The 24,719-nt window shown below is 45.8% G+C and overlaps 1 protein-coding gene across 2 annotated transcripts in view; it reads left to right on the top strand.

The window, feature by feature from the left end:
- Positions 1-24,719, top strand: part of P2RX3 (purinergic receptor P2X 3) — a 552,515-nt gene that overhangs the window by 73,199 nt on the left and 454,597 nt on the right. The window lies entirely within an intron of this gene.

Genomic DNA, 24,719 nt, shown 5'->3' with positions numbered 1-24,719 from the left:
TTGAGGAAGGGGTCTGACGAAGAATGATGAAGCCAAGGGTAAGAAAAAAAAAAGAAAGAACTTCTCCTGCACGCTGGTGTCTAGGTCCTCAGTATGTGGTGTAACCAGCTTCACATAGTAATGTCTATCATCTTGCCAAGGGTACCATAGGCCTATGTATTTACCCCAGGTATTGTTTTGTTTTGCCTGCAGTTCCTTCATGAGCATAATATAATTCATAGAGTCTATCCATCTTGTAAATGGGAGAGTGGTGTCAGATTTCCAATATTGAGAGATAATGTGTCGGGCTGCAGATAGGAAAAACCAGAGAAGGCTCTTTCTATGGGATCCTATTGGCCCTGTAAGTATGGATAGTAGCGCTATCTGTGGAGAAGGTACCATGGAGACATTGTATAAATCATTGTATATATTAAATACCTTGTCCCAAAAAGGGCGAACTCGGTCGCAGTCCCACCACATGTGCTTGTATGTGCCCTCTCCTCCGTGGCAGCGTCAGCATCTGTCCGAAGCGCCTGGATACATCTTGCTCACCGTGACTGGATCTCTATACCATTGTGGTAGTAACTTGTAATTTTTCTCCTGTGAGAACCTGGATATGGACGATTTTTTGTGTAACCATGAATGAAATATTCCATTGTGCAGGAGATACCTCCAATCCCAGGTCTCTTGACCATTTTTGGGTAAAATTCGGTAGCGTATTGTATGTCCGCAGTTGTATGTCCTTGTAGATTAGGGATAACAGATGTTTGGGTATCCGAGAGAGACCACACATATCTTCAAAGGTAGTGAGAGGTCTGTGGACCTGTCCTGAGAGATGAAGTGTTTTACGGTGTTGCATTAGGGCTAGCATAGAAAGCCAGTCTATCAAGGTGGGTGAATGGGCATCTGGTTGTGGGTGGAATTGGCCCGTTGAGGTCTGAATATATTGCTTAGCTGTGGGCCATTGTTCCCTAGTGTATGTGCCACATTGCCCTCTAGTGTCGTACATCAGGAGCCGGGTTGTCGAACAGGGAGGATAGAGGGCTAGGGTCCGTGGAACGTGAGGAGGTGGTTTGTTTATGGTACCAGATGGATAATGCTGCCACCGTCAGTGGGGATATGCCAGTCATGGTGCGAAATTTTGTGTTGTATCCCTATAAAAGAGCTCTGAGGTCTACTTGAGCCACGTCTTGTTCTATGGTTATGGGTGGTTTGGCCAAGGGACGTGGAAACCATTCAAGGAGTCAGAGATTACTGCGGATGTGTGATTAAATTGAAAATCTGGAAGGCCTATGCCCCCCTCTATTTTTAGGGGCGCATAGTGTTCTATGTTTGAGCTTAGAGTGATGGTTTTGCCAGATGAACTTGAACTTGACCGCCATGGAGCAGAGCGTGAGGAAGAAGGATGTAGGGAGGATTATGGGCAATGTTTGGAACAGGTATAGCAATTAAGGCAGAATATCCATTTTAAGGACATTCATACATCCCCATCCAGGATAGTTTGAGATGATGCCATGACTCTAGTGAATGCCGAATTTTTGCCAACATAGGGTAATAATTCAAGGCATAAGTGTCCTGTATGTTGCTGGGAATCTCTGTCCCTAAGTATTTAATCGAGCGTGGTTGCCATTGGTATGGTAACCGTTTCTTAAGAAGGGATAATGTGGTCGGGTTCAGAGAGATGTTCAAGGCTTCTGTCTTGGTGATATTTAGTTTTAAATTGCTGTGCGCTCCAAAGCGGTCAAGCTCTTGAAGTAAAGCCGGAATACTAACTTGTGGTTCTGTGATATATAGGAGTAAGTCGTCCGCGTATAATGATAATTTGCAGTGGGCCGAAGGTGTAGGGATCCCGTGTATGGCATTGTTGCTACGGATGGCCTGAGCAAGGTGTTCAACTGTGAGTGCAAATAGCAAGGGTGACAGCGGACATCCCTGTCTTGTACTATTTCTGATTTTGAACTGCTCTGAGGTCTCCCCGTTAGCCGCTAACTTAGCTGAGGGGTTAGTGTAGAGGGACATAATTTTGTCTAGCATTTTTGGTCCCACTGATGGAGTGATGCATAAAGAAAGGGTCGGCTTACTCTTTTAAACGCCTTCTCAGCATCGCACGCCAGAAGGTAGGTGGGGATATCGTGTTGTTGGGCATATGAGATGAGATACAAGGTTTTTGTAGTGTTGTCGCGGGCTTCTCGATTTGGTAGAAAACCTACTTGGTCTCCGTGAATGAGAGATGGGAGTAATGGGGCTAGGCAGGTGGCTATGATTTTAGAGAATAATTTGAGGTCAACATTTAAAAGTGAGATGGGTTTGTAGTTGCTACATTGGGAGTGGTCCGATCCTGGTTTGGGTAGTACCACAATCTGAGCTTGGAGGAGTTGAGAGGATAAAGGGTGTGTGTCATCTATCTCTTCAAAAGCACGAGCCATTATAGGGGCCAATTGTTGCGTGAACGTTTTGAAAAATTGGGGGGTATAGCCGCCTGGGCCTGGGCTCGTGCCAATCTTGAGTCCCTTGATTGCTAATAGAAAGTCTGGGGCAGTGATTGGAGGTTCTAGGTTTTCAGCTTCTGCAGAGGGTATGCTCAGGAGAGCAGTATCCTGGATATATTGATGCAAATCTGGAGAGACCTGGGAGTGTTGTAAGCCCTGTGCACTACATGACTAGTGTAGTCTGAATGTTCCCCTTATATTATACCTTACCCATACCTTCCCCTATTAGAAACGAGACCACACCATAGGTTGGAGTAAACTGGCCACAACAGCCTTTATTAAACATAACTCAAAAATTCACTCCAATAACTTGCAAATATAAAATATATATATAAATATATATAAATATATAAATATAAATAACTTTATTAACCACTTGACCACTGGGCACTTAAACACCCTTAATAACCAGACCAATTTTCAGCTTTCGGTGCTCTCGAATTTTGAATGACAATTACTCAGTCATGCAACACTGGACCTATATGAAATTTTTGTCCTTTTTTTCACACAAATAGAGCTTTCTTTTGGTGGTATTTAATCACCGCTGGGTTTTTTATTTTTTGTGCTATAAAAGAAAAAATACCGAAAATTCTGTAAAAAAATGAATTTTTCTTTGTTTCTGTTAGAAAATTTAGCAGATTAGTCATTTTTTCTTGATAAATTTTGGCCAAAATTTATACCACTACATATCTTTGGTAAAAATAAGTACAAATTGGTGGATATTATTTGGTCTTTGTGAAAGTTATAGAGTCCACAAGCTATGGTGCCAATATCTGAAAATTGATCACACCTGAAGTACTGACGGCCTATTTCAATTCTTGAGACCCTAACATGCCAGAAAAGTACAAATACCCCCCAAATGACCCCTTTTTGGAAAGAAGACATTCCAAGGTATTTAGTAAGAGGCATGATGAGTTTTTTGAAGTTGTCATTTTTTCCCACAATTCTTTGCAAAATCAAGATTCTTTTTACTTTTTTTTTTTTTTCACAAAATTGTCATATTATCAGGTTATTTCTCACACACAGCATATGCATACCACAAATTACACCCCAAAACACATTCTGCTATCACTCCCGAGTATGGCGATACCACATGTGTGAGACTTTTACACAGTGTGGCCACATACAGAGGCCCAACATGCATGGAGCGCCATCAGGTGTTCTGGAGCACCCAGGACAATTCTGACATTTCTCTCCTACATGTAAAAATCATCATTTATTTGCTAGAAAATTACATAGAACTCCAAAACATTATATATGTTTTTTTAGCAAACACTCTGTAGAATACAATGGTGGTCTTTGCAACTTTTTATCTCGCACGGTATTTGCGCAGTAATTTTTCGAATGCTTTTTTTGGAAAAAAAACTGTTTTGTGCTTAAAAAAAAAAAAAACACAGTAAAGTTAGCCCAATTTTTGCATAATGTGAAAGATGAAGTTACGCTGAGTAAATAGATACCTAATATGTCACTCTTCAAAATTGCACACGCTCGTGGAATAGCGCCAAACGTCACTACTTAAAAATCCCCATAGGCGACGATTTAATTTTTTTTTACTGGTTATATGTTTTGAGTTACAGAGGAGGTCTAGGGCTAGAATTATTGCTCTCGCTCTAACGTTCGCAGCGATACCTCACATGTGTGGTTTGAACACCGTTTTCATATGTGGGCGGGACTTACGTATGCGTTCGCTTCTGCATGCGAGCACATGGGGACAGGGGCGCTTTAAAAAAAAACATTTTTTTTATTGTTTATTTTACTTTATTTATTTTAGTTTGACATTTTTTTCCCCAAAAATATTTTTTTTGATCACTTTTATTCCTATTACAAGGAATGTAAACATCCCTTGTAATAGGAATATGGCATGACAGGTCCTCTTTACAGTGAGATGTGGGGTCAATAAGACCCCGCATCTCACCTCTAAGCTGGGAAGCCTGAAAAAAAAAAAAGATTCTGGCTTTGATCGTATTAGCGATTCGGTAGAAGCACCGGAGGGCGGAGGGCGGCGGGAGGGGGGGGTGTGTCTATGGCTGGGTATTGCAGGGTATCACCGACTATGGCTGGGTATCTCAGAGTATGGCTGGGTATCTCAGAGTATGGCATTGCAGAGTACTGCGTTGCAGAGCATTGCAGGGTATTGGCGGGTGTTGCAGAGCATTGCAGAGTGTTGCAGGGTATTGGCGGGTGTTGCAGAGCATTGCAGAGTGTTGCAGGGTATTGGCGGGTGTTGCAGAGTGTTGCAGAGTGTTGCAGAGTGTTGCAGGGTGTTGCAGAGTGTTGCAGGGTGTTGCAGGGCGTTGCAGAGTGTTGCAGAGTGTTGCAGAGTGTTGCAGAGTGTTGCAAGGTGTTGCAGAGTGTTGCAGAGTGTTGCAGGGTGTTGCAGGGTGTTGCGGGGTGTTGCGGAGTGTTGCAAGGCATTGCGGAGTGTTGCAGGGCATTGCGGAGTGTTGCAGGGCATTGCGGAGTGTTGCAGGGCATTGCAGAGTGTTGCAGGGCATTGCAGAGTAATGCAGAGTAATGGCAGGGTATTGCAGAGTAATGCAGAGTAATGGCAGGGTATTGCAGAGTAATGGCAGGGTATTGCAGAGTAATGGCAGGGTATTGCAGAGTAATACAGGGACTTGAGGGGTTAATTTTCGGTGAGCAGCGATGTGGGCACTGCAGATGCAGCCCACATCGCTGCTGACACCGATCTCTTCCCCCTCCGCTGTACCGATCGGCACAGAGAGGGGGAGGGAGAAACCGGCGTCATAACATGACGCCGGCTTGTTTACAAGTGATCACTCCGTCATTTGACGGAGCGATCACGTGGTAAACGGCCGCGATGAGTGGCCGTTTACCGTGATTCGTGATGCGCCGGGTCCACTGGACCCAGCGGTCACGGATGCTCTCGTGTGCGCGCCCCAGGGGGCGCGCGAGAGCAGAATTCTGGGAGGCCGTTAATTAACAGCCTCTCAGAGTTAAGCAACCGCCCTGAAGCCGTTAATCGGCAATGGGCGGTTGTTAAGTGGTTAACATATAAACCACATTAAATAACATTGACTGCCCATTCTGGTGATCTCTGACGGTGACCCCACTTAAGCCAATACCAAATCACTGCGGTACACCTGACCAACTTCCCAAAGGCCTCCACCTGTGACCGGTCGGAGACAACTTCCGCCAGTGAACATAACCATATTCCCTCCAACATTCAGGAATACCCAGAGGGGCCGATCGTTTGATGAGCCCCCCACACCCTCAGATCCCTTCTGAGTACCTGTCTACCGTCAGAAACCACCAGAAAACACACAGCCAAACACAGGAAAACCTTCAGCTGCCGTGACAAACGACGAAACCTGAAAAAGAAGAAAAGACCAGCAAAAAACGACACAACAAAACAAACACATAACATTAGGGTGGGAGGGTGGGAAAAACTGCCTCCTCTGTGTCACGCTGGGATCCGAATGATCCTCTTAAGCCACACCCCTCCCTTTTATATGACCCCTCCCCTACACTAAACTTTCTTCCTGCAAACCTTTCCTCTCAGCTCCACCCCCAAAGCTTAACCCTATATGTCCCTCATCCACACTGTCATGTCCAGCACTCCTTATCATTGCATTCCTAATCCGTGCTTCTCTTGGTTGGAGGTTATAGAGCGCAGAATAATAGTTTCTAAATTCGGCCATTATCTCAGAGTTTTTCTGTTTTTTCTGTTTGGTCGAAGATACTATATAGGGCATGTTGTCTTTGTTGTCTGGGGTGCAGGACCCTAGCCAGATGTTTCCCACATTTATTTTCTTGTGAGTAGTGGATGTGGCGGCCTTTGTTCAGAGCGGTGAGCGCCCTATCTGTGAAGAGCTGCAATAGGTCATGACGAGCATTTGATAACTCTGCTAGTGTTTTAGAGTCTAGAGTTTGCTTATGTGTTGACTCCAGTGTAGCTATCAGCTGAAATTGGCATTTTATGTCGTCTATGTGTGCTATTTTTAGTCTGGAGCCATGTTGAATAAAGATCCCTCTAAGTACACATTTTAGATTTTCCCATTGGTTCATAGCTGAGGTCTCATCTCTGGTGTGTGATTGGTTGTGTTATACCTGAAAGGTTCCACATGTACTGCCACTTTAAGGCTGGCTCCACCCAGGAGTGATTACAAGGGTCAAGGGACATAGTAGCCATCTTAGAGCACATGTAAGCAGCATAATAATATGTACTGTCCTGAGATGCATGTTGCAGTGTACAGTGAGTACTGAAATAAACATCCATTGTTCCAGACCAGAGTCTTGTGTCTCTCACAACTCAGAGGATATAACAGTGGCGACGAGGATGGGATTTACAAAGTGTCTTTCAGTCTGAGAGAGACGAAGACATTGTGGATTGTCACCTGGATTAAAGCAATCACAGATCCCAGCAGGAAAATGTAATTGATCGGGTCATTAAGTGAATTTGATGGAGAACAGACATCCTGGAGTTCCTGGGTTGAGAGACTGGAACAGTATGTAAGTGCAAATGCCTTCCCAGGTGAAAGGCAAGTAGCAGTATTTCTGACAGTGGTTGGTGCTCAGACATATGACACTCTTAGGGATCTCCTTTTCCCTGTAAAACCAGCAACTAAGACATTGGCAGAGCTCCTGACACTGTTAGAGGGTCACTTCCAGCCTAAACCACTAGAGATTGCAGAAAGATTTTGTTTTTATCAGAGGCAGCAGCAGCCAGGTGAAGAAATTAAAGCTTATGTGCTTGCCCTTCGCAGACTAGCCTCTACCTGTTCTTTTGGGGAGTACCTACCTACTGCACTGAGTGATAAGTTTGTCATGGGACTGAATTGTGACTCTAGCCAAAAGAGACTGTTAACAGAGAAAGACCTTACCCTTGCAAAGGCAATTGAGATAGCTTCAGTGATGGAAATGGCTGTGAAAGATACAGAGGAATTGAACCCCCAGGGCAGAAGGGAAGAGGTGAAACAGGAAGTTTTTAGAACAGCAGTCAAGCCCACAGTTGCAAACCAGAAATGCAGACCCCCACCAAGCCAGGATTCAGCTTGCTAACGTTGTGGGAATAGAGACCATGATCACAAAGTCTGCCGGTTTAAGGATCACACCTGTCATAATTGTGGTAAAACAGGCCATCTGGAACGAGTTTGCCGGAGCAAGAAGGTGCAAGATAAACAACCTCTGAACCCAAAGACAAAGACATATATGGTGGGAAGATATACATCATCATCTGAGTCAGAAGATGAGGCAGTGCTCCACAGATTAGACATACATCATATGCATTCAGCACCCTCTGCAATGACTGTAGAGGTAACCGTTGAGGGAAAGAAACTAAAGATGGATGTAGACACAGGAGCAGCAGTTTCAGTTATCACTCAGAAACAATGGACACAACTTCAGACCCGAACAACTGTCCGCCCAACGCCAATCAAACTGCAGACATACTCAAAGCAGATACTCCACCCACTGGGTTATGCAAAAGTGCAGGTATTGTACAAGGGTCAGACAAAGAGACTGCCATTATATATACTAGAAAACGGGGGACCCCCTCTCTTTGGGAGAGACTGGATTGCTCACTTTGGCGTGCCAGACATTGCCATAAATCCCTGTAACACTGTGACAATTCCATTAGGAGATAATGAGGGATGGGTGGTATCCCTGAAGCAGCGGTTCCCAAAGATCTTTGATGACCAGTTGGGGAAAATAAAGCATGACTGTGTGAGACTCAAGCTGAAACCCAACGCCAAGCCTAAGTTATTCCAAGCTCGCACAGTACCTTTTGCACTCCGAGCAGGAGTGGAAGCAGAACTAAGTCGGCTGGAGGAACAAGGTGTCATCTCAAAGGTAGAGCACAGCGAGTGGGCATCATCTGTTGTACCAGTGAAGAAAGTGAATGGGGACTTACGCATTTGAGGCAATTTCCGCATGGCACTGAACTCCCAACTGTAAATAGACCAGTATCCTCTACCCAGAGTAGATGACATTTTTGCCTCTCTTGCAGGGGGTCAAAAGTTCACCAAGCTTGATCTCAAACAAGCATATTTACAGTTTGAGGTCCATCCTTCATCCCGCAAGTTTCTGACCATCAACACCCACAAGGGACTGTATGAGTACAATCGGATGGTGTTTGGTGTAGCCTCTGCCCCAGCCATTTGGCAACGAAAGGTGGATGAGATTTTGGCGGACATTCCTTTCATGCACTGCCTATTAGATGACATGCTCATCACGGGACGGACGGACCAGGAACACAAGAGAAACGTAGAGCTTGTGTTGGAAAGACTCCAAGAGCAGGGTCTGAAAGTGAACTTAGCAAAATGCATATTCATGGTGCCTAAATTGAAGTTTTGTGGCCACCTTGTGGATGCAGACGGTATACACACCACAGAAGCCAAGGTTGATGCTTTAGTCAAAGCTCCTGCCCCAACCAATGGCCAGCAGCTGCGATCATACCTTGGTTTGCTGAAATATTACCACAAATTTCTGGCAGATCTGGCACACACCTTGTTTCCGTTGAACAAGCTTTTAGAGAAACACTCCAAATGGGACTGGTCGGCTGCATGCCAACGCGCTTTTGAAGTCTCTAAGCAGAAGCTGTTGGCGTCACGCATGCTTGTTCACTATGACCTCCAGAAGCCTCTGACCTTGGCTTGTGATGCCTCACCCTATGGTCTGGGGGCTGTACTGTCTTATATCTTACCAGATGGGTCAAAAAAACCAGTGGCATTTGCCTCCAGGTCTTTGACAAAAGCAGAAAGCAATTACTCACACATTGACAAAGAGGCTCTTGCGCTGATATGGGCAATTAAGAAGTTTCATCTTTACCCGTATGGTAGGGAATTCACCATACTGACAGACCATAACCCACTCCCTCAGATCTTTAGCCCTGACAAAGGCATCTCTCAGACTACTGCGGCCCGCCTCCAACGCTATGCCCTATTCTTGGGAGCATACAGTTATAAAATCCAGTATCACGGTAATGATGCCAATGCTAATGCGGACGCAATGTCCCGACTGACAGGGAGGTCAATGGACTCCTCTCCACCGGTCAAGAGTTGTCGTTACACCATCCTGTCCTTCTTGTCTTCTGGGGAGATAGCAGCCCATACAGCCAAGGATACCTTTCTGAAAACAATACTCTCCTGGGTATGGTCCGGTTGGCCTGCAACCGTCACACAGGATTATGAACCTTATTTCCGTAGGCGTATGGAATTAACTGTGGCTGGCAACTGTGTTTTATGGGGAGACCGAGTGATCATTCCACAGACCCTCCAGAGATACATTCTGGACTTGCTACATACTGGCCATCCCGGGGGCACACGTATGAAACAAAAGGCCCGAGGCTATGTGTGGTGGCCAAACATAGACTCAGATATCACAACATATGTGACATCCACAAACTGCAAGAGATGCTCCTCGAGGGTGCGTCCAGCCCTGGACTTTGCCCACGGTCCCTTAGTTTCGCCTACACTTGGACTTTGCAGGTCCGATCAGAGGACACACCTTCTTGATCATAGTGAACGCCCATTCAAAGTGGCCTGAGGTAATTCCTGTTATCAGCCAACAACTAAGGCAACAGTTTCCATACTGTTACATCTCGCTGCTACATTTGGATACCCCAGAGAAATCGTCACAGACAATGGTGCACAATTCACCAGTCAGGAGTTTCAGCGTTTCTTTACTGCCCACATCAAGCACAAGTTGACCGCACCTTACCACTCAGCTACAAATGGTCAAGCAGAGCGGTTTGTGCAGACTTTTAAATGCTATTTCAAAGCTACAGTGGCTACAAGTAAACAACAGTCCCTGTCACCCCAGCAGCTGGACTCCTTCCTTTCTGCTTACAGAAACACACCACATGCAACCACCAGGAAAACTCTAGCAGAACTCCTTCTGGGTCGGCAGCCATGTTTTGGACATGCTCCACCCTCAAACAGTCCAGGAACATGTACTGCAGTCCCAAGACAAGATGGTCAAACACCATGAGCTCCCCCGACTCACAGCCTAACAAAAGGTATGGGTCCGATCTTATGGGGCTTCCAACACCCGTTGGCTTCCTGCTGCCATTGCAGAGACTTTGGGACCCAAGATGTATAGGGTCTGCCTGGAAGATGGTTCCATTTGCAGACGGCATGCGGACCAACTGCGTCCTCCTTTTCAACTGCATGTATCCCTGACGCTGGCTGAACCACCAGTGTTGCAAGGAACTGCTCCCAGCTGATCAGAATGCATGGGAACTGATGATTTAGGGGACTCTGAACTTTTGAACTCAGCTCCAACAGAGCCCTCCAGCCCTGGTCTGGAGTTTGGTTCACCCACTGAGCTGGGGGATCCCTTCTTGGCACCGCCGGTGCCCATTCCGGCCGACCCTGTTTCCTCCGGTCCTGAGTCGATGGGTGCCCGCCCTCAACGACACTGTCGCCCTCCTGACCGGTTTAAGCTTCAAGACCGGTTAGTGATCCAATGACATTGTATCGCCGCAACTGTCCCTGGATTCTTGCTCTCACATCTGGATGCAGGAAAAGTCCTTTGCATCTCCTGTGTTTGGAGGACTGTTATTGGACAGTTATTAGTTAATGTTTTGTGCCTTTTCTCGTTTTGTTGTTTGTTTTTTTTAGGAATGGATGGAAGGTGTTATACCTGAAGGGTTCCACATGTACTGCCACTTTAAGGCTGGCTCCACCCAGGAGTGATGACAAGGGTCAAGGGGCATAGTAGCCATCTTAGAGCACATATAAGCAGCATAATAATATGTACTGTCCTGAGAAGCACGTTGCAGTGTACAGTGAGTACTGAAATAAACATCCATTGTTCCAGACCAGAGTCTTGTGTCTCTCACAACTCCAAGTTCGTGATGGCTTTTGACACCAATGCAGTGCAGCTGCCGTCTGTCAATAAATTATCATTCAAGCGCCATGTAGTACTACGTGGGTGATGTGGAATTCTGCCCAGAGTTGCATGTATGGGTGAGTGGTCTGATCACACTTTCGGGCCTATATCACTCTTGGGTTCTAGGTCCAAAAGTGATTGTGATAAAAATATGTAGTCTATTCTACTATAGGATTTGTGAGCTGGAGAGTAATACGTGTAGTCTCTCTCGGTGGGATGCAAGAGTCACCAAATGTCAACTAGGGAAAGTTCCGCTAGGACAGCACGTAGTTTGGTTAGGGAAGAGGGAGTAATGTGTGACTTACCAGTGGAAGAGTCCAGTCTCGGTATAAGAGGATTAGGTTAGGTGATCTGAAGGTCTTCAGGCGGGCCGCCACAGAGGAGAGGAAGTGGAACCGATCCTGGTTCGGGAGATAAACATTAACAATTGTAAAAACAGTCTGTTGAATTACAATTTTTAAGAACAGATACCTCCCTAAGGGGTCTATGTCCGATTTAAGTACATCAGGGGAGAAAGAACTATGGAAAGCAATTGACACTCCCTTTGTTTTAGCAGTGGGATTAGTGTTATGGTACCATGTGGTAAAGTGTTTGTCAGGGATCGCTGGGATGGAATCCAAGCAGAGGTGGGTCTCCTGAAGGGGCAGTATTTGTGTTTTAGATTCGTGAAAATTATGTAGTATTTGTCTACATTTTCAGGTGTGTTGAATCCTCTACAATTTAGCGAGAATATCCTGAGCTCTAAGGTGGATGCCATGGAGTGGACATGTAAGAGTTGTGTGTCAGGCAGTGAGAGAGAGGAGAGAGAAGGGAGGATAGGTGGGGAGAAGGTAAAGGAGGAAAGGTAGAGCTTTGTATTGAAGTGGCTGTATGATGCAGTCGGGTGCCTTTGTCAGAGGCGCATAGTGTCCTAGGGGAGGGTGTAGAGAGGACCTATGAGAGTATGCGTAGAGTTGTGTACAACATATTGTACTGTGATTGTATGTAGTGGGGTAGCTTCCTCTAGTGACCATAAAGGAGTAGGGGAGATGGACACTATCTAGAAGTACTAAAGTTATCTGCCAGTACAGGGGCAATAAAGCCTCTGTTGGTCCTATGGGTGGGGACGTGGTTGGTCTAACATGGGGTGTCCCTCCCCCATCTTTGTTTTAACTAACAACAATATAACCTAAAATTAATTAGGTGATTAAGTAACACAGCACTAGGTACTAATTGTGTAGTGTAAACATCAGAAGTGTAAACATCAGAACTTGTCCCTGAGAATCATGGACCGAGAAGGTTTAAGAGAACAGAGTTCCCACTGGCTGGTGGGGTGTTAGGGGCCTCATCCTATTGGAAATTTGGAGGACTGTGATTGGGAACATTTCTTCTTGGAGACTGTTTTCCATCCAGAAGAGAGGGGGAGACCTGGTGATGCAGGGCGGAGAGGCCAATCAGGAATCTGGATTTGAGGGAGTTCGAAGGATCCGAGGAAAGTAGCCAGGTCCGCAGATTTGCCATTCTGAGATGCAGACAGTTGAAATGGGAAACCCCACCGATATTTGATCTGCTTGGACTGGAGGGCATCTGTAAGGGGTTTCAGGGCCTTCCTCATAAGCAGGGTCTGTTTAGAAAGGTCGGTCAGCAGCATGATGGGGGTATCATTAAATATGATGGACTCCTGTAGGCGGGCTGCTTGCATGATGTCGGACTTTACATTAAAAAAATGTATGCAACAAGTGACATCTCTGGGATAAGCAGTGTTTGGATTGCGGGGTCCCAGTGATCTGTGCATATGATCTATTTCAATCGGGTTGTCAGCGGAGTTATTTAGCAATTGATTAAACATTTTAATGTCCGCCTTTTTAAGATCCTTATTTTCCACAGTTTCTGGAAGTCCGTGTATGCGGATATTGTTGCGGCGACTTCTGTTTTCCTGGTCATCTAAGCCATTAAATAATTGCTGCATTTGGCTGGTATGCTCCTGGAGTATGGCCTCATGTTCTGAGATTCTAGTGGTGGTTTCCTCCACTGTGTGTTCAATGTCCTCAAATCTGTGACCAATATCTTGGCGGAGGTCATTAATTTTCCTCTCATATGATCTCTGCAGTCTGTTAATATATGGACTCTATGTCCTGTTTGGTGGGTAGGGCTTTAATATAGGCCTCCATATCCCAGCTGCCCTTTTGTGTGTGGTGGGGGGTCTGATTCTGGATCCAAGGACCGGGGGGAGTGCGGGAATGGGCTGTGGACAGTACCTTGGAAGCGGCCTGTGTAGCGTGTGTCACCGCCATCTTGGGTGTCGGCACAGCCTTGTGTCCAGTGTCTTTTACGGGGAAATAGTTCCACGGATTTGGAAGTCCTGGAGGTGCGGGGAGTATTGCTGGGTCCTCTCCAGCTCATATGGGAAGTCGGTGAGGTCTTGAGCCACGCTGCTGCAAGCTGTGAAGCTGATGGGAGTGGGAGCTGGTCTCTCACGCGTTTTTCCTCGCCATGCGCTAGGCCATGCCCCCCAGTTCTCCCCCTTAGCAGAGAGCCGTGACTGTCAGTCAGAGGCTCCCCTCCAGCTCTTACTGGAGCACTGGGCTGTGTAAGGGGAGGGAGGGGCAGGCTCAGCCTCTCAGTGTATCGCTGGGTGGCTGAGCCAGATGCTGGTCAAGACATCTGGGCAGATCCTGACCATATGAATCTTTTCAGAGCCTGAACCTGCTGTGCGATGTCAGCCAACAGTGGACTTCAGCCTGCTGTTGGCTGAAAATGGATCACAGGAGTGCAGAACGAACTGCACTCCTATGATCAATAGAAGTATGGCCACAAAATCACTAGCAGCTGTACTGAAATCACAAAGTTAGATAAAATATCTATATCTCATAATAAAACAGCACTTAGTATAAAAAATGAAATAAGTCACTTACCATCATACCCTTCTTCTGTGTGTAAATATCATATAAACCTGTGCAAAAATAACAATAGAAAAAAATAACAATAATGTGCAAACTTATGTAGCACCCCTCCTGCATGGGTAGAGAAGCAAACTCATGTTCAGCAGGGAGAAGGCCAGCATCTACTTCAGGGTGGATCCATGGCCCTAGTGTGGAATGTCATATGACAAGGAAGGGTGCCAATCACTTTCTTGGGGTTAGGTCTCCAAAAGCAACAAGGGCTTCCACTCTCCATTAGCCCAAGGGAATGTCAGGAAGGAATGTCAGGATCCTCCGAGGACAGACATCAATCCTCCTCAAGCAAGCATCCTCTGGGCTCTTCTACCTTGGAAACTTACCCTGCTACCCTACTAGTGTGTAGAGAACTAGTTGTTCCCGTCCGTTGCACACGCGGGCGCCCATACATGCCTGTGCACATCAATGCACACACACATGCACGGCGGGTTGCGTGCATGAGCAGGCGTGCGCCCACGGCTCCAATTGGCACCAGGCGGCCTATTTAAAGAAGTGCTCTGACCCCAGATGGTTGCTGACTGATCTTCAGCTAATCCTGATACCCTGCATCCGCTATTCTCCTGCCTGATACCTCCCGATAAACCTGGCTTGCCCTGACCCTGCTCCTGGATCCTGTTCTTGCGTTGATTCCTGGCTCCTGACCCTGGCTATTCACTGGACTCCAATTCTGTTTGCTGCTCAGTGCTGCACCACCCTGCAGTTACCCGACCTGGCTATCCTTGTGACCTCCCTTCTGCCTGCTGCCTGGTACCTCACCGCCCACCTGTTACCGAACCTGGCTTCCCTCAAGACCCTGCTCTCGCTTCTGACCATCCTGCACGTGCCTGCTACCTTGATCCTGTGACCCTCTGCGATCTTCTACTGCAAGCCTATCAAGGACTTAACTACACCGCACATTCCAGTTCCACTGTTCCTGCGGAGTTCCCCTTTAAGCCCAGCTGAACTTTAGTACAAGACGATCCATCCTGTCCCGACAGCTCTCCTGCCTGTCCAAGATCGCTTCCTCTGCTGCAAGGCTCCGGGTCCAAAGCTGCGGCCATTCATATTTCTCCTGGCCCTTGGTTGCCTCTGTTCCACTTCCAGTGGGACCTGTGCGGGAGATACAAGAGAGGCCAACCTCATCAATTCAGTCTCCTTCAAGGTACATGACAGTATCAGTCAGCCCCCATTGGAGTCTGAAAGGGAGGTCTCTCTTTGGTCAACCCTCTGTCGGACTGTTACCGTACTCTCCCAAACGGTGCAAGGGTGGTACATGGACTTTGTTCAACTACATGACCAACTACAGTCAGTGCACAGGCCAGGTACCACCTCTGATTCTTCAGGAATCAAGGACTCTGCCACACAAACCATGATCTGTTGCTGCACTGAACTTTCTCATGTTTCTGAGCCCAGAGTTCCCCTACCTGAACGCTTCTCTGGTGACCGTAAAAGATTCAGGACTTTTCAACATGCCTGTGAGCTGTATTTTTCTTTGCTACCCCATACCTTTTCTTCTGAGGAAATTAAGGTGGGCTTCCTCATCTCTCTACTGTTGGGAGACCCCCAGACTTGGACTCACCAGCTTTGGGAACAACATGATTCTGCTTTGGCTTCTGCAGATTCCTTTTTTGCCGCCACGGCTCAACTGTATGTTGACCCTTTTCGTCAACAGACTGCCGAGGCTACTCTGACCCACTTGCAACAGGGCCTCAGACCCGTGGAGGATTATGTCTCGGACTTCCGACTATGGAGCTCTGATACCAAGTGGAATAGTTCTGCACTACGCTTCCAATTTTATCTCGGCCTATCAGAAGCTATCAAGGACGAACTGGCCAGGATAGAGGCTCCCACCTCTTTGGATGACTTGATTCACCTTTGTATTCTGATCGATTGCTGCCTGCACAAAAGACAGGTTGAGAGAACCAGGAACCACCATTTACTACCTGTCCAGTCCCAGGTCCAGTTACCTCCTTCTTCTGCAGTTTTGCCTAAGGACATTGTTAAGGTCAAAAATACTTTACATACTAGTTATCTGAGATCACCTCTGTCCAAACAGGAACGATCTCGTCGTCACTGCCTTAAACTTTGCCTACTGTTGCGATGAAGGATATTTTCTTCAACATTGTCCTCAGAGACATCTTAGGAGATCCTCTCCTCCACCCCACACAGTTGCTTCTCTGAACCCTGGACAGAACCACACCTTTCTGCCAATCTCTCTCCAGTTTGCAGGGAAGACTCTCACAGTTTCTGCCATTGTGGAATCGGGGGCCTGTAGCTGTTTTGTGTACTCTTCTTTTGCTACTATGCATGAACTGCCCCTGAGTGCCAAGAAGAACAGCTTCTCTGTCCATCTGGTGGATGGATCAAGTATCAAATCCAGACCTGTTACCCTAATCCTAACCACGACACTACCTGCTTGGAGTTTGCATGTTCTCCCTGTGCCTGCGTGGGTTTCCTCTTGGTACTCCAGTTTCCTCCTACACTCCAAAGACATGCAGGTAGACTAATTGGCTTCTGTCCAAAATTGGCCCTAGTATATGAATGGGGACCTTGGATTGTGGGCTCCTTGAGGGTAGGAACCAATGTGAGTGTGCAATGTACAGGGATAGGGACAATTGTGGACACTCACTCAGGTTGAACTGGATGGACTGGTGTCTTTATTTAACCTCACTAACTATGTAACTATGTAATGACTGTACCCATCTCATGTCTTACTACCTCTGGACATCGGGAGTTCCTTTGTCCTGATGTCATCACCTCCCCACTTTTTCCTGTTATTCTTGGGCAACCCTGGCTGAGGGCACATAACCCTCTCTCATCAATTGGTCCTCTGGGGAAGTGTCTTTTACTTCTGACTACTGTAAGGAGAACTGCCTTCCTCCTTCACCTAGTTCCGGAGGGCCATTCCTCTGCATCAATGTTGATCCTGAGACTGCTAAACTGGTGCCCTCCATGTATCATGAATATCTAGATATCTAGATGTCTTCAACAAGAAGAATGCTGATACTCTTCCCCCTCACAGACCATACGACTGCCCAATTGAACTTTTGCATGGTGCTGGGATTCCCTTTGGCAGAATTTTTCCTCTCTCTGTCCCTGAACTCGAGGAACTTTGAAAATACATTAGTGAAAACCTTGATAAGGGTTTTATCCGGCCTTCTTCATCCCCTCGCTGAAGCAGGAATATTCTTTGTTGAAAAAAAGGATCACACACTCCAGCCTTGCGTTGACTATCGGGACTTAAATAAAATAACCAGAACCGATACCCTTTGCCACTTATTCCTGAACTGTTCCAGCGATTGCGAGAGGCACGTGTCTTTTCAAAATTAGATTTAAGAAGAGCATACAACCTGATCAGAATCAAGGAAGGGCATTAGTGGAAGACAGATTTAGGTCTCGTTTTGGACACTTTGAATACCTAGTGATGCCCTTCAAACTCTGTAACGCACCAGCTACCTTTCAACATTTTGTGAATGATGTTTTTTGGGACTTCCTTGATATGTTCACTATTGTCTACTTAGACGATATATTAATTTTCTCCTCTTCCCTGGATGTGCACGAGTCCATGTTAAAAAGGTAATAGACAGGCTAAGGAAACACCAACTCTACGCCAAAGCTGAACAATGCGAGTTCGAGAAGGCTTTCATTCAGTTCTGAGACAGTTATTTCCGCAGATGGGATCCCCATGGATCCCCAGAAGGTGTCTGCAGTAGTCGACTGGCCGGCTGCCACTGATAGAAAGTCTGTGCAGCGGTTTGTGGGGTTTTCAAACTTCTACAGGAAATTCATCAAGAATTTTTGGGAGGTGGGGGCGTGGCTTGCACGTGCATGAGGATGGCTGCTTGAGCTGTGAGCTCCGCACAACAGACCGCGCTAAAGCGACTTACGGGCACCACAGCGGCCGAAAACAGACCCCAAAGCCTCTCAGCCCTCTCCCCTGACCTCCGCCACCGGGATGTCCCAAAAATAAAACCAGGACAAAGGACCTGAAAAGGCTGTAATCCTTTTCCTTCCAGCTGCGCCGCACACAGGGAAAGGCCCAAGATGGCACCGGCGGAGGAACAGCGCGGCAGTCCTTAAACTACACAGACATCCCAGGACCTCATCCACGCAAAATATGTGATGGATTCTCATCCTCTCTCCCTCCTGCCTCCTCATCTGAACCCCAGGCCTCACAGAGCCCAGCCAAATCGAGGATGCAGATGGATCTATCTGAACAGGCCACGGACACAGTGAGTACAGGCCTCCATAATGACAATGCTATCTCCTCAATGAATGAATGAATGAATGAATGAAATACTTGTATAGCGCACAATGCAAACTGAATCGCCTCTAGGCGCTGTGGTGAGCTTTGATCATCTGCTAAAAGAAGAAGGTCTTGAGTTTTTTCCTAAAAGCCAGGTGATTTTCTTCCAGGTGGATGTTGATTGGTAGAGCATTCCATAGCCGAGGCCCTTGGACAGCGAATCTCCGATCCCCCTTGGATTTATACCGGGCTTTGGGCACGAGGAGGAGGTTTTTGTTGGCTGATGGAAGACTGCGGTTTGGTGTGTAATGATTTATTTTCTCCATTAGGTATTGCAGAGCTTCTCTATGCACGCATTTGTGGGTGAGGCAAAGGGTCTTGAACGTGATCCGATTTTTTACGGTTAGCCAATGTAAGCTCCTCAGCGAAGGAGAGATGGATTCCCAGGTTTTTTTTCCTGTTATCAGCCTTGTCGCCGTGTTTTGGATCAATGCAGTCCTCTATAGCGCAGTTCCCAACCTCAGGGCAGCCAGTACTTGATACTACTATGAAGGACATGCTTCTGTCCTTACAATCCTCTCTCATGACTCTCAGGTTGGTTTCCAATGAGGTTCTCATTGGAAATTAAGCATATGGACAATAGGATGCAATTCATAGAAAACAAAATGGAAGACTGCACTGAGACTGTCAATGATCTGGTAGATGCATATACAGAACAAAAAGATGACAACCTCTGGATCAAAGCGAAATTCGCAGATCTCGAAGATCGCTCCAGACGCAATAATATAAAAATTTGTGGTATACCTGAATCTGTTCAACCTAAAGAATTCCATAACTTTGCTAGCACCATGTTTTCTAGCATGCTTCCTGAACTGTCTCCAATAGAGCTCACCATTGATCGCATCCATAGACATCCCAAAGCACGCCATCTTGAAGCGGATATACCTAGAGATGTGCTTTTAAGAGTTAATTTTACCAAGCAAAAGAACAAATCCTGATGAAAGAAAGGGAACTATCACCACTCCCACCTCCATACTCTGACATTCAGCTGTACACTGACCTGTCACAATACACACTCCAAATGCGGAGACAGCTTAAAACCATCACCAAAGTGATGAACAATCACAAAATCACATACAAATGGCATCACCCTGCCACAATCCTGGCCATGCACAATGCTATTCCACACACCATCTCCACTCTGGAAGGTGGCATGAAACTCCTATATGCCTGGGGAATATTGCCAGGTCCCCAACAGAACCATCCAGACCCTCAAGGAGGTCCGAACCCTTTCACCTTTGGTCCAAACCAGGAGAAACTCAAAACAAATCACCATTGAAGATCTAGCCCATTTTCCTACGCAGAGAGACTTTTATAGTCCGATCTGGAACTGCGCTCAAACATCTGCTTACTGAACTTACCCCCTGTATTGGTCAGCTGCTCATCTGAGCTCCTTGTTGCTGACTTACTCGTTTGCGGCACCACGGTGTGTGTGTGTTGTTATACTTTTACCGCTACCAGTTATCCAATTCCTACAAGCAAACACACTTACATAGCTCATGCCTATGAGCATCCAGTGCATAAAACCCAATCACATACTGTAGACTTGGTTGTTAACCTGTTTTTCTCCCAACGCCTGTCTTCTCATCCTGCATTAAATGAATCCTGTCCAGGCAACTCATTGTACGTTGAAGCCACTCTTGCCTTCATTTGTCACTAGACCTTGTGTGTTGCTGCTAACTGAGTAACTCATCTGCTCCTCATCTCCTTCACACCCACCATGGGGATCACTATCTTCTCCCTTAACGCTAAGGGGCTAAATCACCCAGCAAAGCACTCATCTTTGTGGAAATCCGTGCTGGCCCACAACTGTGATGTCCTTTGCGTCCAAGAGACACATTTTGACATAAAGGCCTCCCCCAAATGCAGTCACAGGCAATTCCCTCATGTGTTCCAGTCCACCTACTCCAAAAAACAACACAGGGTTATGATCGCCATCAGAGACACTGTTCTCTTTACGTTACACTAATGTGTCACAGACCCCAATGGCTGCTACATTTTTTTGAACTGTGTGATCAACAACATTGCCTACACCATCATTTCCATCTACGCCCCAAACCAGGGCCAAATAACTTTTCTCAGAAAAACCCTGCGATCAGTTCCGAAGTTACAAAAAGGCCATCTATAGCTATGTGGAGACTTTAATTTGGTACCAAACGTCTCAATGGACTCTACAGCGTCTACAGTGTCTCAAAAGACAATCTTCTTTCTTAGATACCTTTATATTTTCGAATGATTTATTTGTCGTGTGGAGGTGTTGTCATGAGAGCGACTTCACGTTCCTTTCGCCGCGTCACAACACCTACTTGCGAATTGACTTGTTCTTAGCTGACAGCTGGTTACTGCAGAAAATTTTAGATTCAACTATCCACATCACCACCTGGTCAGACCATGCTCCCATTAGTATCACCATCGCTGATGACTCAGCTCAACCCAACTCCTACATAAGGAGAGCCAGTAATTATCTATTCAACACACCATGCTACTACACACCTATTAAACAACAATTAGAAGAGTATTTCTCTCTCAATCAAGCATCAGTGTCTGAACCGCTGGTGGTGTGAAATGCCCATAAAGTGGTGCAAAGGGGGATGTTTCTACAAATGGGTGCTAGAGCAAAGAAAAATAAAACCCAAAAACTGGACGAACTCACGACTGACATAGCCACCACTGAATCTTTAAACAAGAGCAATCCTTCCCCTTCCCTTCAAGCTAAAATATTCAAGCTTCACCACAAATTAAGATCCCTGCTCCTCACAAAATATGAAAAATCATATAAGATCCTCAAAGCCACCTCATATACCACAGGGAATAAAGCAGGGAAAGCAATGTCCTTGCGGATTAAAGGCCACAGAAGCAAAATAAAAATACTGTATTTACTCCATCCACACACCAACGAAAAACTCCTTAACCCTTTCATGACTAAGCCTATTTTTGGCATTTGGTGTTTACAAGTTAAAATCCATATTTTTTGCTAGAAAATTACTTGGAACCCCCAAACATCATATATATTTTTTTAACAGAGACTCTAGAGAATAAAACGGCGATTCTTGCAATATTTTATGTCACACGGTATTTGCGCAGCGGTGTTTTAAATGCAACTTTTTGGGAAAAGGGACATTTTCATGAATAAAAAAAAAAAAAAACAGTAAAATTATCCCATTTTTTTTGCATAATGTGAAAGATAATGTTACGCCGAGTAAATAGATACCAAACATGTCACACTTTATAATTGCACGCACTTGTGGATTGACAACAAAGTACGGTACCTAAAAATCTCAATAGGCGACGCTTAAACATTTTTTACGGTTACCAGGTTAGCGTTACAGAGGAGGTCTAGTGCTAGAATTATTGCTCTTGCTCTGATGATCGCAGCGATACCTCACATGTGTGATTTGAACACCGTTTACATACGCGGGCACGACTTCCGTATGCGTTTTCTTTGTTTCGCGAGCTCGCTGGGACGGCGGGCGCTTTAAAAAATTTTTTTATTTCTTTATTTATTTAAATTATTTTAAAATTACTAAATTGTTTTTAAAAAAAAATAAAAATTTGATCACTTTTATTGCTGTCACAAGGAATGTAAACATCTCTTGTGACAGTAATAGGCGGTGACAGGTACTCTTTATGGAGGGATCGGGGGTCTAAAAGACCCCCCACCCCTCCTTTACACTTCAATGTATTCAGATCGCCGAAAACGGCGATTCTGAATACCGGATATTTTTTTTAAACCGGCGCCATTGGCAGCCGAGTAAACGGGAAGTGACGTCATGACGTCGCTTCCGTGTTTACTATGAGGAGACTGGAACGAAGCCAATTACAGCTTAGTTCCAGTTCCTCCCCAGCGGCCGGAGGCATCGCACCAGGAATCGGTGCTCCCGATCGAGCGGGAGCACCGGTAACAGCGACGGGAGGCATAACAGCCGAGCGGCTTTTAGCCGCATCGGTTGTTATGGCTGGATAGCCAATCGCCTGCTGAAAAAAACGGTACCAGGATGATGCCTGCAGGTGCGGGCATCATCCCGGTATACCCCCTGGAAGCCGAGTACGCACATCTGCGTACGCTCGGCGGGAAGGGGTTAAACCCAACTCCATAGCAAATCCATTTAGTAAATACTATGCAGAGCTATACAATCTTAAGGATGACACTTCCACCCCCCAACCCTCACACACAGTAATCCAAGCATTCCTAGATAGCGTAAACCTCCCATCAGTCACTCCTGAACAGCTCTCAAATTTGAATGACCCATTTACGATGAATGAAATTATAACAACAATAGACAAACTCCCTTGCCACAAATCCCCTGGCCCACATGGCTTCACTGCGAAATACTACAAAAAATGAAAACACATACTAGCCCCCACATTGTGCCAAACATTCAACCTGTCTGCTAAATTTGCCTCATTTCCTACTGAAATGCTCACCACCACGGTAGTTGCGCTTCCCCAAACCAGGTAAGGAACCCACATCCCCAAAAAACTTCCGCCCTATTTCCTTGCTCAACCTGGATTTAAAGATTTACGCCAAGCTTATAGCTAACAGACTAGAAAACATCCTCCCCTCCCTTATTTCTCACGAGCAATCTGGCTCTACCAAAGGTCATCAGGCCTCTGATGCAACTCACGGAATGATTAAAATCATTCACCACATAGAAAACAAAATGCTCTCACTTCTCCTATCCCTAGACGCTGAAAAGTCATTTTATAGGGTTCATTGGGGTTATATTTCAGCAGTACTAGACAAATTCGGAATCACTGGTAATATGCATAGTGCAATAATGGCCCTTTACTCCAATCCCTCTGCCCAAGTATTCTCAGTTTGGTCCTGATTTTTGCAAATCACCTCGAACCACCTCACACAAGCTACAGTTCAAATCCCTATAGAGGCTCTGCAGCGAATGACGTTTTCGACCTCTTATGCCCGCTGGAGAGACAAGGGCATTGCATACATATCCGATCTCTATGACAATGACAAACCCAAATAATTCCCCACATTGCAAAAAGAATGCCAAATTCCAAACTCAGACAGATTCCTGTACTTACGCACCCAACATTGCCTCAAATCAATCAAAACATATACATGTAAACTTCCTCAAAAGGCATGGATCTACTTAAAATCTCCTACCACCAACCAGAAAAGCATAACAATGTTTTATAATTTGCTCCACTCCAAAACTACATTCTCTACCTCCACTACACTTACCAGATGGGAGAAAGATTTAAAACAAAATTTCACTCTAGCCCAATGGGAAAAAGCTGCCCAATCAACCTACAAAGCCCCCTGCTGCTCAACCCTCTGGGAACTTGCGTACAAACTGAAATATCGTTGGTACCTTACACCTGACAGGCTGTCCAAATTCAACACAACACTAGACAACGCCTGCTGGAGGTTATGCGGACACTCAGGCGATCTACTTCCTATATTCTGGAATTGCCCCAAACTCTCTTTCTTTTGGCACTCGGTGTTCCAATTAATTTTTGATGTGACAAAAATAACAATGGAAGAACAACCTTCACTAGCATTGTTATCTCTGAATATAGATCGAGTCCCCAATCTGACAAGAACTGTCACAATTCACATACTCTTGGCAGCTCGCCTTAGTATAGCTAGGAAATGGAAAAATCCAGTTCCCCCCCTCTCTCCACGATGTGATCAGCACCACACATGAACATTTTATCCACAAAACTACCCTGGCACTTCGACACCATAGCAAAACACGTATGCACCAAAAGTGGCAACAATGGACTGACTGGATTAACTCTAATGAAATGAATAAGACACTCTACCCTTAACTCTGATATCACTCCTCTCGCTTTTTACCACACCCCAACAACTATTAACGTCTACTTCTTGTGAATCAGGGTCGTATGATCCTGAATGCTGAATTTGCTTTGATGGTTATATTGCAGGGGGGTGGATTGCCTCCACACGGACACAGTCTAGCACCCTTCGGGGGTGTCCGGGTGTGGAGGCACCCCTTCCCTCCACCCAATTAAGCAGCGACTCAGTGGCACAAGCCACCTATGGTATTTGTTATATGTTTTACCACAGCGCTCAGTACATTCCTGGACTTAAAGTGTTTGCCACACATTAGCCGTTTCATGTTCTAAGAAGTTATAATGTCATATTTTGTTAATACAGCTCATTTCACTTTGGATAACAGATTGTACATAAAC

This window comes from Lithobates pipiens, unplaced genomic scaffold (genome assembly GCF_037356315.1).
Source record: "Lithobates pipiens isolate NorthernLeopardFrog02 unplaced genomic scaffold, aLitPip1_a1.2 Scaffold_19, whole genome shotgun sequence".
NCBI lineage: Eukaryota > Metazoa > Chordata > Amphibia > Anura > Ranidae > Lithobates > Lithobates pipiens.
The sequence above is the reverse complement of the archived record's forward strand: the minus strand, read 5'-3'. Positions and strand labels throughout refer to the sequence as shown.